Source organism: Furipterus horrens, unplaced genomic scaffold (assembly GCF_987537825.1).
Source record: "Furipterus horrens unplaced genomic scaffold, mFurHor1.1.pri manual_scaffold_7, whole genome shotgun sequence".
NCBI lineage: Eukaryota > Metazoa > Chordata > Mammalia > Chiroptera > Furipteridae > Furipterus > Furipterus horrens.
In genome coordinates this window covers 141,916,378-141,922,550 of record NW_028327177.1, presented here as the reverse complement: position 1 = coordinate 141,922,550, position 6,173 = coordinate 141,916,378, and the positions used below count along the sequence as shown (strand labels likewise).

Here is a 6,173-nt window from a genome sequence, read left to right as displayed (position 1 = left end):
GAACGCAGCTGGGTGAGTGACCCCCAAATCCGGTGGGGCAGAGCCACCCAGCTGACCTCTGCCCCACCTCCTGACCCAGAGTATCATGGGAAGCAGACAGTGGAAGGCCTGCTCCCTCCTCTGCCTCTATTACTGTTAACCCAACTATCATGATTAAGGAATCAGGACCTAAAGCTATGGGTAGGTTTCCAAAGTCTTGTTGAGGGACCTTAAGAACCAACATTTCCATGTATGGCAACAGCTCTTACCAAGACATGGTGGTCTTCTGCTTTAAATTAACTCAAACACTAAAACTAACGTTAATCACAGTTCATTGATTTGCTGATCAACCAACCCTGCTACGTGTCGATGAGTTTATACTTAGCACTGAACTGGACAAAATTTTCTCCAGATCCTAATGCTCTGGTTATGTAATGCGGCGTGTCAGACCACCAGGAAACTCCGAGGCACAAGACACCACGACAGACGTCGCTCCCTCCTTTGCAGCTCGGGCAGGGCTCCGAGGGGACGGTGGTCTCTGCTCCACTCAGCATCAGCCAGGGCTGGCCTGCAGGTAGCCCCTCAGGCCTGCAAGCCGGTGGCGGGAGGACCGCCGGGCTCCAGCTTTGCTAGCTGCCCAGCACGGCAGCTCGGGCCGGCTGGCATGCTTGCCTGTCGGCCCAAGGACGCGCAAACACAGTCCCCAGAAAGGGATCCCAGCAGAAGCTGATGACAGCTACGGAAGGGAGACAGCACCCCTTCTGCCCTGCCATCGGCCCCCCGGTGCCAGTTAGCGGACTGTGGCAGGGGTGGGGGTCTAGGTTGGTGCCGCCATATCTAGAAAACACGATCCCGCCTCACCCAGCGTCCCAACTCTGCATCTGAATTTTATGCTAGGTATAAAATCTTGAAAAACTAATTCCAGGAGCTTTGACGTTTAAAAAAAAGAATTACTAAGTGAAGCACCTACAAAAGTTCATTCATTTTCCTTACACACGACTTGGTTTGGGGGCGATCATTTATTCCTGTCCCCCAGGGATTTGGGTATGACCTGAGGGAGGGGAATATGAATAGTCCACTGTTATTGCTGTTTTGTAAACCTCCCCCCTTTAAAAAAATAGATTCACAGCTTAGGGTTGAAACAAGTAGGGTATTCATAGCAAGGTTGAGACATTTTGAATTTCCTCTGGCTCTGGCAACCACGTATTCTAAAGGAAGCTCGTTCTGTGTGCTCCGAAGCAAGTTTTGGGTGAATAATAATTTACATGTCTGCACGCACATGCACGCGTGCCCCACCGCGCACGTGACCCAGCACACTCCTGCAGGGTCCTTTATTCTCAAGGGGTTTCCAGCTTACCTGCTGTCATTGGTGTGTTTTTTTAACCTGGCACGCCATACCAGAGGTATGTGGTGGCTTTTTAACTGTTGCCTGGCAACAACACTCAGGCCGGGAAGGGACGTGCAGAATCTCACTGTCATGCTGATAGGAGTGTATTGTGCCTAAGACTAATTAGCCAAATTGAAGTTTTGTGTGAACAGCAAAAGTAATGTTTCTCTCATTGCAAACACGAACCCCACCACCACCCGTACCAATTAGGGAAGAGCTGCGATACATCTGTAGCATTTTGTAGTTGTTTTGAAACTGCTGCAAGTAAAAATAAAAACCCAGTAAAAGCTGGCCGTGTAGCCCTTGCAGATATCTGTACCGACGTTAAGTCCTTCTCTGGCTGTGGTCTGACTTCTGAACCTAGCTTTCGCAGCTTTTTTTCCTAAACTGCGTTTTTAGTATAATCGGAAGGTATGATTTTCTAAATATTTAACGTCGGTTTTCCAGACCATCTTTATGGATTCCGCTTTCAAGCTTACCCACCCTCTAAGCCCCACCAAAGCCCTTGCCATGTGTCAAATGTTTGCATTTTAAACTGTCTTCTCAGCAAGGTGGTTGCGGAGATTTTGCTGGTCCCCGGACTCCTAACTCGTCCTGCCTGGAAATCAGGCAGCTCACTCATGGAGCCCATCAGGGGACAAAATGTGCTCTCGCAGCGGGCACCCTCACCCGCACGGGGAACTCCTCATTCCCGAGGTTAAAGCCCAGCAGTCCGAGAATATCTTTGCAAGAAGCCCAGCCTCCTGAGGTAGGAGATTGTTCCGGCCCCAACGTCCTACCGCCCCAGTTCATTTTAAGAGGGGTGAATTTGTCTTAACAAGCGTCTCATTAGGGAAAAGAAAATCTGGTTACGTGCCAGGACTGGGACAGTGCTGTGGGGGAGGTCACTTTAATGGAGTTAAAGGGACATCACTGCCAAGAAGAGGTCTCCAGGTGCTTCTCAGTCCCAGCAGAGGCCCCGCCCCGCAGCAGGTGTTTCGGGTTCCCTGTGTGTCTGCTCCGCCCTAGAGAGACGTCCCCATGAACTCACGTGGGGCCCTTTGCAGTCCTGGCAGTAGGGCTGCGATTGAAACTGAGGACTCACCTGTCAGGTCCCCTAATCTCTCTGAGCACGGTGTTCCTCGCGGGTAAAGTGAAGATAATCCCACACGCTCGGCCTTTTCACAAGCGTGCTGGCGGGGTGCGTCAGAAGGCAAGCGGTGTGAACTGAACGTTTCCCACGGTCAGGCTCCCCTGGCGCGTCCTGGGCGTCCTTCCGTGGGCTCGTCACAATGACAGGCCCAGAGGTCAGGCGGAGGCTCAGGGAGGCCCGCGCCCGCCGGGCCCTGGCGAGGAAGACCTGGCCTGTCTGCCTGCGCCCTGCTGCGCTAGTCCGCCTCCGCCGTACGCCGCGTGGTCAGGGACCGGTCCGATGTCACCATTGTTAACACTCGCTCCCTACAAACCTCTTGTGTAAAGTCGCACTTTGTGTGTATGTGTGTGGTGTGTGAATCTCCATGGATCACTTTTTAAAGCGTCCGTGTGTGTCGGCTTAGGGGGCGTGATGTTTCTATTCAGATCTTTTCAAGGGCAGTGATATATGATCAGGGTAGAAAATCTTGATAATACAGTAAAGTCAAAACTAGAAAACCCATGTGAGGGCCACTGAAGAACAGAAGCGAGCTGGAGACGCAGTAACCCCCCCACCCCACCCCCCCACGCCCCAAGCACTTTCTGGAGAAGGCGGCAGCATTTCAACCCCAGTGCAGAGCCAGAACTCTGCTTTGGTTCACAGAGGGTCAGCGTGACCTACCGACCGCAGCCGGGTGTCCTGACTCTTCAGCTATGATTACAGAAAAGGAATTTAAAAGTGGCTGACTGGGCAGCACAATGCGCACAGAGGCGGGACTGGCAGGTGCCCTGAGACGCTGGCTACTCTCCCTAAAGAAGCCTTCGTTTCTAGAACATCCAGACCCAGAAGGAAGCCCGGCAGCCCAGCAGCGTGCACGGGGCGGTTCAGAACGGGCCGACCTGCAACGATTCGGGCAGACGTTCGTCTGGGCCCCAAGCAAAGGGCCGGAGGACCCCTGGCATTCGGAGCTGCACCCTGGACGTGAGAGGCCCCTCTGAGGCAGGAGTGTGAGTACCGAGCAGCAGGCAGGACCCTGGACGTGACTGGCCCTGTTCCGGAGGGAGAGGTCACTCCTGGGAAGGAGCCTCCAGGGTGTCTGGTACTGAGCTCTCGGGGAACTGCTGGGAGGAGAAATCGGGCAGAAACTAGAAGGTCCCAGGGGGCTGGGAAGGCTTCCAGGGGGCCTGTGAGGACGGTCCAGAGCTTGCAGAGCCTCACCCATGCCCGCCTCCGACTCCAAGCCAGACCCTTCTTGTCTAAGCGAGACCCTGGTTCCTGGCCAGGGACAGGCAGCGTGTGGAAGCAGAGAAAGGAGCGGACGTTCCCTCCTTCAGGAAAACCTCCCTCTTCCCGAAATTCTGTGACCCGAGTCCTCTGAGACGCCTAAGACCGACTTCACGAGTACAGATAAGGGAGTGTCACTTGTCACAGAGGAAGTAATGTGCTGAAAGGGTGGGGACCAAGGCTTACCCCTTCAGGGAGACTGTACTCAGTAATCCATTTATTAAGAAAAAACACACACACACTGGGATATCTGACACTTCAGAAAAGGAAGCTTTAAATCAGTGTACTTGGGTCCCGTTCTGCTCCGATCAGAGGGGCACTCGGCCTCATGCCAGCCTCCTCTTCCTCGTCCCCACATTCACTGCTCACGCGTGCTCTTACTGCAGGGCCGCTGAAAAGGACTCAGGCCTACGGACCCCGGGAGCCGCCCCCACCCCGCCGGCTAGAAGGAGAGCTGGGGGCTGCTGTCCGCGCCCCGGCTTCGCCAGAAATGCTCGCGTCCTGCGCTGCTCCGTTCGCCCCTTGCCCCCCAACAGCGGCCTTCCAGCCCGTTCACCGGCGCCCCCTCTTCTCCCGGTAACTTCTTCACCGCTCCATGGCCACGGGGCATCGGGTTCCCATCCGCCGTGTGGGTCCCGTGTAGGGACCGCCCGCTGCCGCCCGCAGGTGGGTTCGCTGCCGCGGAGCCCGGCCAAGTGCTGAGAGCAGAATAAACCATCCGTTAGACAGCGTCTGAATCATCGGACTTCCTCGGCCCGGGCCGGACTCGCCCCTTCCCTCGGTCTCGGAGAAAGACCCTCCCGTCGGTCAGCTGTGCCGCAAGGAGGGCGTTCAGGGCTCCTATGCGATCCGCTTTCTGAAAGAAATGGAGGTGTTTTCTCCGCGATGCCTGCCTTTCCCCTCCACGTAGATGACGGAAACTAGAGGACTCTACACGCACTAAGCAAGTGTAAAATTAATTTTGACTCCGTGTTTTTATGTTTATCCATGTGGTTATTTGGGGGCAAAAACTATCCAGGGGCTGGTGAGTGAGACTTTTCTCAAGTGATCGTATTGGAAACAATGAGGAGACTGGACCTGGGTTTTTGATGTGTTCATGTAAAATTCAGGGTTAATGCTGTGAAGGAGAAAGGTATTCTGATACAAACTTAGAAAGGAGCTGGGATTTCTTTTTTTATTTCCCTTCCGTCCGTAAGCCCGGCTAACGCAGCTCTGCCCCGGCGTAACATTTTCTTCGTTCGAGCACACTATGACTCTTACCCATGCCAAATACGCACTGCATTCTTATAAACAGCCATGTCTTTAAATCCAACATATGATTTGAAACTAACCCAGTAAACCCCATAAAATGCCCATGTTGACGTCCCCCCCAGAGAGCTGACTCAGGAGTGGGCCGTAGAGGATGACAAACTTGCAAACTAATCAACAAAAAGAAGAACTGCAGGTCCCTGTTCTGTTGATTTCATTTGCAGAAATCATCTCCTTGTTCGTACGAATGCTAATTTCCAGCTTTTCAAACAGGCTGTTTGGTCAGGGAGGGTCGGAGCGACCTGTGTTCCTCCCGCTTACCGATGGCTCTCGGGAGTCTGGGGCCTGGAGCATCGGCGTGATCCCTTCTCAGCTGCATCTTCTTCCAGGTTAAATTGCTCCTGGAATCACCTGTGTACCCCCCACCGCGGGTCCACCAACAGGTGTACCTGCCCCCCCTTTCCTGTCCCCACACATGACTGTGCGTGTGACCATCTGACACCTGCCAGCCTGATGGCCTCTGAAATCCCACAGTTACGAGCACATAACCAGACACTGTTACTATTTCTTATTTTTAAATCTTTTTTAAAGTGACAAAACCAGCCTGTAATAACTGTGATTTAAGGTCTATGTAACCTCACTGAAGGATTCCGAAGTGGATCCCAACCTCCTCCTCCCGACTCTGCACGATTGATCCATCTTTCTCTGGAAAATACATTGCAGATAATCAAACGATGTTCCTGGTCTGAGCACGGGGGATTTCACTTGAAACCGATTTCTCTTTTTCACAAGATTTCCGCTTTTGCAGAATTAGCTCAGATGTGAACAATATTCTCACATAATCGCAAACACATTTCTTGTTCTGTGGAACTTTCTAAAGATATTGCTCCAGGAGGCAGCTAATGCAAGCTTTGTTAACAGGAAGAGTAGTGTATTGAAAATAAAAAGTTTAACCCTGCAGTCACCTAAAAGGAGCCTAAACACAGAAACAATGTGGCAGTGTTTTTAAGAATTGAAATCATGAAAATATATTTTTTAAAAGTTCCAAAATTGATCCAAATAGGGGATAAAACTGATAATACAAAACAGTATGGAAGTATGGACGATTCAATACTTGATACCGACATTAGTGGATAGCATTTTAGGGGGGAAATGCATACCTTA

At 52.2% G+C, this 6,173-nt stretch overlaps 1 long non-coding RNA gene across 1 annotated transcript in view; it reads right to left on the bottom strand.

Moving 5' to 3' along the window:
* Window positions 1–4,076: 4,076 nt before the first annotated feature.
* Window positions 4,077–6,173, bottom strand: part of LOC150005536 (uncharacterized) — a 61,155-nt gene continuing 59,058 nt past the window's right edge. Inside the window, exon 3 of the long non-coding RNA XR_016512457.1 lies at window positions 4,077–4,459. This is a non-coding gene — a long non-coding RNA (uncharacterized LOC150005536). The remainder of the gene's footprint in view (window positions 4,460–6,173) is intronic.